Source organism: Streptopelia decaocto (assembly GCF_964273445.1).
Source record: "Streptopelia decaocto genome assembly, chromosome: 2".
Lineage (NCBI taxonomy): Eukaryota > Metazoa > Chordata > Aves > Columbiformes > Columbidae > Streptopelia > Streptopelia decaocto.
In genome coordinates, this window is record NC_138655.1 from 95,775,846 (window position 1) to 95,789,028 (window position 13,183).

Genomic DNA, 13,183 nt, shown 5'->3' on the forward strand with positions numbered 1-13,183 from the left:
TAAAAAAGTAGATAGTATCTCAAATTGCAAAGGATCTCATCCTTCACTTCCTACTGAAGTGGGACTTTTCCAACTCCTTGTCTTCCAGGGAGGAGCAGAGGTGCTGAATGGAAATTTCTAGGCTTGAGAGCATGACTAGGTTAACTGCATTGTAAACACACTTTGAAATAAAAGATGTAGCTATATAAAACATATCTTGTTGATGCAGTTTCCTAGATCTCTTTGTATGTGTTGACACTTGGGGAACACGTATGTCTCTGTGTCCATTTCTGGTTCCTCTTATTCTATTTTAGTAAAGAAAAAATACTGTGGGTTGCCCAAGAGCTGGGTGTTTTTTACTGTATTTCTAGGGGAATCTGCTCAGCCTCCAGGGGAAAATCCGTAATCTGTAATGAGAAATGCCACCTGATGCTTTGAACGTCCTTGGTGCCTGCAAGTACGTTTTTGACTTCGGTAGAGTTTGAGGTACTTGGCTATGGGACCTACAAACATCCATGTGCTGTGTGTTTCCAAGTGAGTCAGTATCTCTGGAGTCCTAAAGCTGGCCAACCCCAGGCACGGTGCTTTGGGACACATGAATCTGGCTTCTGTGACAGAACGGTTAACCTCCCTCAAGTAAGGCAGTCTCAGACAAGGGACTGTTTGTAAAAATAATGTTTATATTAAATCTAATGAGAAATTCTTTACCTATCTGACAGACTTCAATGACTGTAAATAAGGGCAACTGCATGAGTCAGAGTGGGACTATTGTGTGGCTCCAGAACTGGGACTTGATAAGGTATATTTTTTGATCTTGGTTTGGAGCTGTTACCAGTGAAGATGGTGAAGTCAAGACGTGCTGTTCATGAAAACTATAGCCAGTGTATTATTGTGGAATATTGTCCAGCTTGCATGTGGGGGTTCCTACATGCTAGAACACATCCCCTGCATGGGGTTTCTTCCTGTGCATTGGAGCTTGTTGTAGACACAACCATCGTGGGGAGTTGTTCTACGTGCTTCTTCTCTGAAGGAGAGATGAGAGATGCCAGTTAGGAGGCAGAGTACAGAATTACTTTTTACTAGAAGGAAAAAAATACCATTTTACCTCCATGGTCATGTTTCTCTCTTTTAGTTGATGATGTCAGTAATTGTGTCTCTTGCAAGCTTTTCTGCCTTTTGCATTGCTGTAATAATGAGGAGAGGAGGGAAAATATAAGATGTGAGTCATTACTCAAAGACTGTATGCTGTCTGGTTGGAAGCTTTGATATTCATGTTTGGTTATACAGACTATTGTATCTTCAGACTGCAAGGGAGTAAATGTGCAGAACTGAAAACTTGTATGTGCTCTGTATATTTGCAAAGGAAAACCATTGCAACAGAAGAGCTGTATCTCTGTGTTCAGGGACTGATATGGGTCCTTCAGATTCCAGGATTAAGTAGAAGCTGTTACGTACAGGCTGACTGGGTATGTATGTCTGAGAAGTATTGATAGATAGGATAGATAGATAGGAAATTCTGCCTGTGCTTCATTTTGGAAGCTTTCTGATGGGTGAAGGTGGGGAGATGGTGAAGGAAAACAAACTGGTCTTCCCCCCCCCTTTAAAAAATAAGGTTACATGGATGTAGTCATTGAGGAGAACTAGCTGGTCCTATGGGCTATTTACCATTGCACTCGCTTGAAGCTTTTTCACAGCAGTGGGCACTCAGCTAACCACTGATCCTGGAACCCTTCCCAATAGGGATTACCCATTATATGGCTAAGATAACACCCAAGGGGCCAGCAATAACTTGCTTGCTGAAGTTTTGCACAATGGAGAGAATGCAGATTTGCACTCTCCTGACATTCTCACAGTTGTACTGATGGGTTCAGTGGTGGGGAATCTCCATCACAGTCTCCAGAGAGGATTTGTGGGAAAGGCAATCATGCCCATTGCCTGGTGTGGCATGAAAGCCACACATGCACGCACATGTGTGTATATATATATATATGTATGTATAAAATTTAGCTGATACTACTTTAACAGCATGTGTTTTTTGGATTGGTCAATGTTTTTATTGCAAATACCCAAGCAGTGTACATGACTTGACCGGTTCAAGCAGTGTACATGACTTGACCGGTTTCAACCCTCTTGTTGACTTTTACCTTCCCACATTTTGGGAGGATGGGCCAACAAATGAAGGAAGCATGCAGTTGTGGGGAGAGGAGTAGAGAAGGAGTTGAAAATTCTTGCCATATCTCCTTTTCCTAATTCCTTAACAATTAGGACAAAATGCCCATTTGAGGGGCATTAGTTTCCATGGTCATAATTAAAAGACCAGCTAGCAGAAAGATATCTTTAGAGAGGTTTCTGTAAGATTGTCACCATATAGTGTAATAAGTCTATGAGTTCCTTGAGTACTGTGTTCTACATACTAATTTCTGAGTGTTTGAGAGGTGGGGCAGCTTCTTTCAACTTAGTTGCTTCTCTTTGCACACATAAGCAGGTCCATTTGAGCCATTGAAGACGATCCCATTGGCAGGGCTTTGACTTCATAGCTAAGATTGTGTAGAGGCTAGACAGTTCTCAACAGATACTAAGGCTCTTGAGGCTGCAATCTTGTATGTTTACAGGTTGCTGTTCTCCTTTGAAATTAGTTTTGTAATGAAGGTTGAAATTTGGAATTGAAGTGAGGGAATGATGAATGCAAACTTCTAACTGCATTTGTTGTACACTTCTGGTTTATTTTATGTCTTGTGATAGCATCTGGATTTCTAAGTAGTTGCATTGAGCTCCTGAGAAACTATGTTCTCTGTGCTTGACACTGTACAGGCAAAAATCTTCCTGTGAGTACTTAGAGCCTGGAACGCAGAGATAGAAAGTGGATGTGCAGAGTCAGGTGGCAGCGGGCAGGGCAGCAATGAGACAACATTGTATCGCGTGATAGACAGTGTCATCAACTGAGCTGCTGCAAAGCTTTTTGTCTCAAGTTTAAGGGAATGTTGTATTTGTCTTCCATAGTTAATAAGATGCAGAGCAAAATAGATTATGCTCTGTTAAAATATTATTTATAAAAGTGGGAATATATAGATGACTTTAAAATACATAGTTGTAAAAGTTAGTCAAGAGCATAAGACTAATTTTAGTTGAAGATGTTATTGTTATTCCAGCGTAGTTTGCAAGTCCTGTTCAGCATAATGTATGTGAAACCTATCAGAGGTTAGAGATGCCCTGTATTCACACCCTGATTGATGGAGCAGGCACCACGGGGCTCCTCCGTGCTGGGGCAACAGGCAATGTGGAAGGAATCGCCTGCAGCAGAATTCCCCACAGGAGCTGACTCCCAGCATGCTGGGCTTATTGTTCTTCCCAGGCGCAGGCTGGAAAAGAGGGAGAGCAAAAACAGATTTTGAGAGGACAAGCAGAGAGAAGCTCAGTCAGAAGATTGTTGCTGGAGTTTGCTTCTCTTCTTCGCCTCTGTAGATGTGGCCAGAGCTGGGACTCGTTCAGTGCTCTGTCTTCTCTTCATCTCTGTTTGCAGCTGACCTTGGTAGGGCTTATTGAGGAACTGGCAGAGGAGTGGTTTAGGGACACACTCCAACTAGTTTAATAACCAGTCATGGGAAGCAGTAGTGGTTACTTCAGTAAATGCACGTGTTTGGTTTCAAAACAACCTGCTTGTGTCCAGGTCCAAACCTCTGCTATTGCTGCTTAGTGACTGTATTGTTTCTTCTCAAACCCCAGTATAGTCAGTAGCTATTCATGTTGTTTTCTTAATGGAAAAAGCCTATATGAGTGATAGTACTTCCCCAAGGTCTAATCTTCAGATTGGACTCACAGTCTTCGATTCACTGAATGCCATTGTATTAATATCTAAGACTTGAAAGTTACCACAGGGTAGTGTTTGTCCTCCAACTGTCTAAGTCCTTGAGAGGCATTTGCTTTAAGGGCAGTTTTCAATGTTTTGCCTGTTTTATCTTTGTTATCTTGAACAGCATGTTTCTTCTATAATAATGGGCAGCATATTTAACTGTAGGATTAGATAGGGACAGATTAAAACATTATGCTTATTAGTTTTATTCACCAAGCAGTTATACAAAAATTGTTATAAAAGGAAAATGAGCTTTTTATTAGATGTAAATCCAAAGTTGTGCAAGAGTGCTGTTCAATGCTTGGAGTGAACAAATATTGTAGGACCATAATCTTGAAAGTCTGCAGTTTTCTTGGCCTGACAAGGTGAATTGACAGAGATGTTAAAGGTATCATCTTATTGCAAGCACTGAAAGAAACATTTCTTTGATCATCCCTTCTAAAAATAAATACCTAAACAGGTGTTGTTGGTGGTGTGTGGTTTTTTTTTTTTTTTTTTTCCAAGACATGGTGTTCAGTAATTTTTTTCAGTATATGGTGTTTTTGCAGAATTCAGCGGAGGATCAGTTTCTTTGTTTTCAGTCAGCTAAGTTGTTCTTTGGCTTCTGGCAAACTCTGCACCCTTCCCTTGGCCCTAAAAGTTTCTTGCTGTCATTGTCAAGGCCTGGCTTTGTGTCACGTCTCCACTTGCCTTGACCTGCTTGCCTTGCACTCAGGACACTGCTTGCTCCAGACATAGCTTTGGCTGCTCTGAAAAAAGAGCCATCTCCAGGCAGAGGTGCCTGACAGCCCAGTTAGTTTCTTCTTAGAAGAAGAGTACATAATAGGAACAAAAAGTTGGTCCCTCTGTCAAAATAAAGTTCCATTGCTTTCACTTTAACAATGCATGTTTACAAGTATATTTTAAAAATCCTTGATGTTAGAACAGGCCAATGTCACAAATATCTTCTGAGAAGGCCCTATCTAAACTGTAAACATTCCAGCTCAAGGAGTTAACGTATCCCAAGGTTTTGTTATCCGTTTAACAAAAATAAACATTTTTTCTGTGTCAAAGGCAAATTGTTACATCTGACTTCCTATTCCTGTTTCAGCTGAGACAGCTTGCCAAGTTGTCAACCCATTTGACCTCCCAAAAGCTCAATTCCTTTTTACTTACCATGCTACAGTTACCAAAAGCCTTCATGTGGTCAGAAAGGAAGACCTATCATTTGCTTTTGTCATTAATGTCATGAAGAGTGTGTTTTTATTTAATAATGGTATATTAGCTGTTGTCAACAGGAAGTTAAAAGTGCACCAAGCTAGTTTGGGTGGAAATTCCGTGTAGCTTAACATTGACAGATATTGCAGAGTGTCATTAGGAATAGGGGTTGTTATTTAGATAAGCTTTAGAGTCTAACCCTACTCGGTTAACCAATACTTAGAATTCCACATTGTATAATTTTGGTGTTTCAATGTGTTTTGGAAATTTCTGGAAATGTTTGATGCCAAAATACACAAGTTCTGTTGTCCAGCTTCCATTTGCCTGTTTCATTGTGTTTTGTGCTGATCAAATTTCTTTAGCTCTGTGACTGCCAGGGTGAACGTAAAACTTGAGGGGAATCCTGCTACTGATGGCCTGCAGCACCAGATGTGTGACCATAGCCTGCTGCATGTGGCTGGCACCAGCACACTGCCCAGGAGTAGTAAGTTTGATATAAGTTGGGTACACCTGGGTTGTCTGAAACTTGATGCCCACAGGCCTGCCCAGGACTCATATCCAGTAGGTCTGGTGCAGGGAGCTGTAGTTTTCCAGCCTGCCAGTATAGACAGAGCTGTATCCTGAACTTTGATATATACTGGTTCAACCACAGTTCCAGCAGAACTGTGATGGGTGACGGTGGTGGCTTCTGTGATATGATGGTCTGACCTCATTCCACACAGAAGGGCTGGCTCCTGTCCTCATGGATTCGATAAATATTGCCATTGTGGCTCCTGTCAGTATTTAAAAGAGGCAAAGACCATGTTTTGATTGTGCATTTCAGTTTAGTAACAGGCTGCATTACTTATTTTTCAGTTTTTATATTTTTATCTTTAAATGATCAGAAAATGCCTTTCCTAGCAGCCTGTCAGCTGGAAGTAGCAGCATTTATTTCACCATTAGCTGTTAGATTCCCATTTCTTTGGCTCCCCGGGGTTTTAGGAATGGAAGGGGGAAAAGCCCATTTTCCGCCCCTTGCTTATGCTAAAGCAGTATTGCAAGGAAAAGTAAAGGATTCCCACAACTGCAAAGAGTCAGATCTGTTTTGGACAAAAAAAGTTATTTGTTATATTCAGTTAATATCCGTCATCTTCTTGCAAAAAAACTGCCTGAGGACATATTAATAAGGGTAGTTAGAAATTCCTGCGAAGAACTGTTCTAAAATTTCAGTTGTTCATACCTCACAGTATTACAGTAGAGATGCAGTGTTACCCAACAAGTGTGCCTTCAAAGACTTGTGGAGTATGGTGATTTACATGTGCTCTAGTGACATTTTGATTTATTAGAATGATTTGAAATTATTGGGTACATGTGAGAGTTGGGAAGCTGTTCAATGTGTGTTCTAGGCATCCTGAAGTGCTGGTACAAAAATGCCTAGGAGGAAGCTGGATTATATTCTTAATTAATGTAGTCTGTCCCTTATGATTTTTTTTTTTCAAGAGGCTTCCCACATCATACATTCCTTTCAAACTATTTGATGTATTTATTTTTTGGTTGCTAGCATGAAATGAAAATACTACATACAGCCAGTGCTGCTTGAACAGCAGCTCAAGGGCTCTTTTGCTCTTTTTTTTTTTTTTTTTTTTTTTTTTTTTCCCCCATTCCAATGAAAACAAGTGAGAGAAATTGCCTTTGGTGTGTTCTCATGTACCAGACAGCACGTTTACTTAGGCTGCTTGTCCTTTAAACAAGTTTTCTTAAAATAAAAATTTTATAGTGCAGAAAGCTGTCATGAAATATTATGCATCTGACTTTTCTTAAGCCCTGCTTAAGGAGAACAGATACTCAAATACTTTTATTCTCTCTAATGCTTGGGCTTGGTATCATAGTATGGTAATCCAGAAATGGGGTTTCCTTGTACATGCGTGTGATCAAGTCATTGACTTGCTATAATAAAGCACAGATGTAATGTAATTCCAAATGTATTAAAAATTATTTAAAATTAGACCTATTCATTAATCTAGTTCCTTTGTTTTTTTTGACACTCCAGTTTCAGAAAACCTAAGTACTTGTTTAACTTGTTAATAATGTCATTGCAATAAAGCAAAATGTCCAGGCTTTGATACACAGGAACACTTAAACATATGATTAAATGTCCTTCTTGAAGATGAAGGCTTTCCTGAACTGGAGCTTTAATCATATGTTTTACATCCTTACTAAATCACTGCTTGATAAGTAGTGCTGTGTGGACTAGATAGGTAGCTCTGTGTAGGCAGTGCATATCAAAAGAAGGAGAAATTAACGCATTGTGGTTTAGTGGTCAGTCCATTAGACCACAGAAGTACTAGTATGCTTGATTCAGATTAATACTTTGTGCAGAGCTGTTAGGGTGAAAAAAGCTGCCTTAGAAATGACTTTTGCATAACATTGTCTGGAGAGAGCTGGTACCGTTAAGGACTTGTAACCAAAACTGGTAATGATGGGGTTTTGCTGAAGTTGATAGAAATGTGATTTTTCTGACAGCTGTCTTCACATATCCTATTTTTATAGCTCAGTTTAGATCTTCTGTGATCTGGCCCCATTGTCTTAGTACCACTCTGTTATATTTTTAAATCTTTTTATAATTATTCTTTTCCTCCAAGGGCCTGTTTTTTAGCATTGGTTTTGAACACTTGCATTTTTCAGGTAGTCTTCTTTTTCTATTTTATGTTTAGGGGGGGAACCTTAGTTACAGGAAACAACAGAATCCTGAGCTGAACAATGCCAAAACAGGTTTTTTTTTTATGGCACTGAAGTCATTTCGTAATGGGTACAGTACTTAAAAAATCTCTAGGGCATGAGAGACAAGCTGACAGTGCTTGCAAATATTTCTTCAGGAAAGTTCAGTGAATAGCTGGTACACTAAATAGGAGCTTAGCAGAGGTGTTGTGAATTCATTTTGATGATAAAATGCTTTTGTAAAATGGGGAAGTGCTATGTTATGTGTTAGACCCACATGTGACCTTAAATCTAAGCCCAGCCTCTTTATGGTCCCATCATGTGAGTGTAAGTCCATGCCTGGGTGCTGGTTTGTGGCCACCTGGGGGGTGCGGGACTGGAGGGAACTGTCAGGGCTGACCCTGCCCCATGGGATGGGGCTCAGGCACACGCCAGCCAGAGGGGAAAAACACATAAAAGACCCTTTTTATTCAATTAATATTTCCTGGAGCAATGTGTCTCATGGTTGTACATTTTTTTTTTTTTTTTTTTACTTCCTTTAAACGCCAAATTCAGCTAAAAGCATACAGCTCTACTAACTTCAGCAGAATTGCCTGTAAACAGAAGGTGTGAAGTAGCTTCTCCAAGAACTCTGTTGTTGCTGTTGGATGCAGCATGTGAAGAATGAAAGGATGACTTATGGTGCTGAATATAATCCATTCATTCTCCTCCAGCTTCAGTGCATAAGACTTTCATGATTTTAGGTGATGTTTCTAAGTAGTGAAAGTCACATTCAGACACATTTTTTCAGCTAAGTACAGTGACTTGCTTGCAGGCACACAGATGATGTCCTTCTGATGTTGCAGCTTGGGAGACTGCCTGGTTTGTTTGCTCCATCACATATACAGAGTAACTTTTGTTCTTTGAGCCTGGTAATCTTGGTTTGAGGCACCTGGGCAGACTCAAGTGAGCCTTTGTGTGATGGTGACAAGGATGTTACCTTACAGTTCATGCTCACAGGGCAAGTTTCAGCCCTGGGTTGCATCAGTTTTTATCACCTCAGTGGAGCTGTGGTGGCTTGACCTTGGCTGGCTGCCAGTCACCCACCCAGCTGCACTTGTACTCCCACTTCAGGGAGTTAATAACTTTTACTTCAGGACACTAATATAAAGATTTGCAACAGGTATCTGTCTAGAAGCCAGCACAGCAGATATTTGCTGTTAGGAAGTCGTTTTCAAAGCCAGTGGCTGTGGTGTCAGGAGGCCCTGGGGGCAGACAAGTACTGTACTCCTTCCTCCAGTGCTTTTGTTGTGTTTTTCATATTTTACTCAAAATCTCCACTGCTTTCATGTTAGTGTTTCTGCTTGTACTTATCCCTCCCACCCCCCTGAGCCCTTTCCCTTTCTGCTGTGAGCATGCTCTTATGTTTTCTTGCTTATGGATAGCGTTGAGGTATTGCAGTTCTATGCAGAAGCACGAAACCTTGTCACCTCCCAGAGGCAAAGCAAAATTGTCCAGAGGCAGATGATGAACGAAATGGAGACATTGGCAGGTCTGAGTGCTCAGCAAACTGTGATCCTGGTGACCGTGCAGTTTGAGCCCTCCTAGGACCGACCCACCCCATATAGCTCACTCACATTCATTGAGACTTTCTGGCCATGCCTTATCTTATGGCATCAACACAGTTCATGTCAGAGCCAGGAAAGGATGAGTCTTCCCAACAGTTCTTCTTCCTTATAAGCAGAGCAGCATACAATTTAAGGAAATACATCCCCTTTCCTGGAAATTTTGTACAATGTAAAAAGACTGTGATCTCTGTGTGTGCATGTATGTGGCTGATAAAAGTATGTAAAAAACTTGGATCTTTACAGTTGCTGGCTGTTTATGCTAACTGGGGCCAGTTTGACCTTTCCTTGCCACCAGTTTACACTGGTGCAGACATTATTATGTTCCTCCAACTTAGAGTGTCCCTGAGATATGTTTACCTTTTTTCTACAATGTCCCATGGAGCTTGTGTTGCTGTTGGGTCAAGGTTTTTGTGATACGTTTCTTGCATCATTTGGGATTCTGTCCTAAAAGGGTGATTTGTGTTTGTGACCATGACAGCGAAGATCTTAGTGATTAGATATGTTTTATATTTATATGAGGGTCCATTTTTTTCAGGGACTTTCAATTTACTTTTACTTCAGGTCATTTTTATTAATATAACCAAATATGGAATGTTTTTTTCCTTTGTCCCTAACTCATTCTTCAGTGACTGGCTCTTCCCCTGCACAACACATCCATCCAAGGTGTTTTGTTTTCAACTTAAACTGTTGGCAACTAAATGGTAATTATAGTAGGAATTTTAATCCACTGTACAGAGAGCTAATGGATGTATAATTAACTAATGACGGTCTGTGGGACTGAGCTTAGCAAAGTGAAAGCCAGAAAAATTTGGAGCAACTGAGGTGGAACTTCATGGATTCTCTGCAGTACATGGAAAAGTCAGGTTATTAAAGTGGCGGAGATGGTTTGAGAGTTTGGGAGAGGACAGTGAATCTTAAAGTAGTGGGAAAGAATAGGAGAAGGAGCAGATGATAGAGCAGGAGGAAGACACATGTCTCTCTCTCCCCATTGTTTTCACCATCCCATCTGATTGGGAGTGAACCTCCTCTGCAAGCCTGATTTCTCTTCAGAGCCCGGTTGCCACCGGATGGGGCTACCCTTTCCCATAACCATTAACTCTCTCCTCTGCGTGCCTCCCTTGGCAGCAGTAGCAGAAGTTGCAATTCCAGTGGGCAGGAACAGAGACCAGCTGGTTAGGTTGCTCTGGGAAAAGGAGCAGGCCAAGTAGGCCATGCACCCACTCTCTCTTTGACAGGCAGATTTTCAGGTACCAACAGGATGGCTTTGCCTGTGCCAGGCTGACCTGGAGGACCACTTATGAACAAGCTGGCCCCTTGAGGAACATGGAGGGAGCGCTGCTGCTGATAGCCATGGTGCCTTCTTCAGGGACTGTGCCAGAAATCTGCACAGCTTCCCCCGCAGCTCTGATCCTGTTCGCTTTGTTTGCTGAACCCCACTGGAGTTAATGAGGCTGCAGTGAGGTGAACCGGCCTGGGCTGTCTGGGGGCTGGATCCTCTGGTCTGCCAGGTTTGCTTGGTGTTGCCTGCTGGAGATTTCCACAGGTTACTCTGCTGGTTTTAGGGAGAACTTCAGCCACATTCTGGCATCCTGGTGCAAGGGAAGGAGAAGAGCAGAGGGAACAGGGGGCAAAACTGAATTTAACCTACAAAATCTTCAAGGACAAGGGAATATCATAATAAATCCCCACAGCCATCACGCTGTGGTATCTGGTTGCTACTAGGGCAGAGCGGTGTCTCAGGAGCCTGCTATTCACTGTGGCAAACTCTCTTGCTGTCACACCAAGTGCCAGATTTAGGCCATCTAAAATTAGCCCCTAGCCTTAAACCTCAGTCATACATCTGAGTCTTTCTACTGCTGCCTTAATAAAAGCATCCAGGGTCACAATCCTTTTGGTTATAAAAATAACACTGACTTTGGAAACAGCAGTATCCGTTTTATGTTCATTCCCACATCCTGAAATATTCCTACCTGTTCTTCTGTACATCTCTCCTCTTACTGTTGCTACCTTTCACTGTGTAAATGAAGAAATGTCAGATCTTTGCAGTGTGGGGGTAAGCAGCTTACCTGTACAGATGCAGCTGCTGTTGAACAGCATACCTGAGCAGATGTGTTACAGTTCTTCTAAATACTGAGATAATGTCTAGTATGTAGTTTTAAATAACAGGTAGTTCTTGATCTGCTGTAGCATTTACAGTGACTCACTGTTTTTCCCCCACCTGTTGCAGTAATTACAGAAGAGCATTGCAGTCCCTGACTCAGAGGGGAGCTTTCTTCCAAGGCTTCTGGCTGTGCTGGGACTCCAGCTCTGCAGCTGTATGGAGCAAATTGTGGGGGCATCATGGTAGCATGTGCGGACTATGCCAAGAATAATGCGGGCACAGCATATGTTTTGAACTAGCGATAGCAAGCCATTAAAGACAGTTTGCTTTGGATTCGTGGCCAGGAATTTGGTTGCCAGAATCTTGGCTGTGACTCTTGTGTGTCTAAAACTGAGTGTTTACAGGAAAGACACCCCAAGGGACACATCTGATGGCTTCTCTGTCAGGCTTGGCTAGGAAACTGTGATGTGTAAAAATTCAAAAGGGGTAAGTGTGCTCCCACCCCGATCTGTTGTGGTTTCATGGCTTTTGAAGAGAAAGGGTCTTCTTGCAGACCCATGAGAACATGGGACATGAGGCTCACGTGGGTCGGCTATGGGTTAGGTTGTGTGGTGGGATCTGTGGGGTGAAGTTTCACGTGGGCTGACCCCTTGAGCCCTATGAGCACCATTGTTTCTTCCTCTGGGGAGGAATTCAGCAGGTACTACAAGCCAGCGTGTGGTGTAGGCGCTGACTGGTTGCAGCTGGCCTGGCCGCTCTGGGAGCTGCAGAAGGGCAGCTGTGACGTGCTGCCAAATGTGACCTGACAGCCCTGCCATGAAGATGCTCAGGACTGTGGGGGAGGCAAGCAGGAGGAGACCAGTGGGCTGGAGTCTCCTGTTTGCCTTGTGAGATGTCAGATCTGACAGGCACACAGAGAGGTCTTGATCCTCTGTTGTTTTCATGTTCATGCAGCCTCTGTTCGTGGTGCAGTTTTTTAGATTTAGTAGAGCTGCGGTCTGACTTGGCGCCAGAGCAAGCAGCTGCGTGCAGTCAGCCACCAGGTCTCTGCTTGTAAGAAATGTGTTTGAAGGTCTTCTTGCCATCAGCTAAATGTATTCAGAAGCAGATCTGTGGAAGTTCGGTCAAGTTTCTTGGAAACGGGAATAGATTTTCCTGGGCCTTAGATGCTGCACCAAACCTCACTGTCTATTTTGAAGTGAATAAAATCTGCAAATTTGCTTTCTGTTGTTTTAGCTTAAGCATGAGGTTTGTCTTTCCCTTTTATTGTGCAAGAATAAGGGTCTTGAATTTTTTTTATGGTTATGGTGCAGTGTTTTCAAATGCTTAGGTCAGAAAACATTATATGTGAGCATGATCTTTCCATTTGTTGCTTCTCAAAGGATAGAAATTTCTTCCCCAAGTGCTGCTGTGACAGAACATGTGGTGGAAACATGGCTGTTCTGCACATCTCCTTGTCAAAGTGCTAGTGCACTTAGTTCATTAATCACAAACGTCAGTTAGATGCCTAAGAGACCAATGAAATAGATAAAGAGCTGGATGCCCGTGAGTGGGATGGACAAAAGCTACAGACCTGAGCAGGCAGCTCTCTGACGTAGTCAAGGGAATGCAAAAGGGTTGACTGCATGTGGAATACTCTTACTTGCTTGGGTTTAAGCTCCAGCCCCATATGAAGTAGGGCCTGCAATCTGAGGCCCTTTCCTGGGTTTAGATGCCTTTGCTACCTCTCTTACAGTGGACTGCTAGCTCCCT

At 42.3% G+C, this 13,183-nt stretch overlaps 1 protein-coding gene across 4 annotated transcripts in view; it reads left to right on the forward strand.

Moving 5' to 3' along the window:
• The window catches only part of RNF144B (ring finger protein 144B), a 97,999-nt gene that overhangs the window by 45,215 nt on the left and 39,601 nt on the right, over window positions 1-13,183 (forward strand). The gene's annotated exons all lie outside the window — the stretch shown is intronic.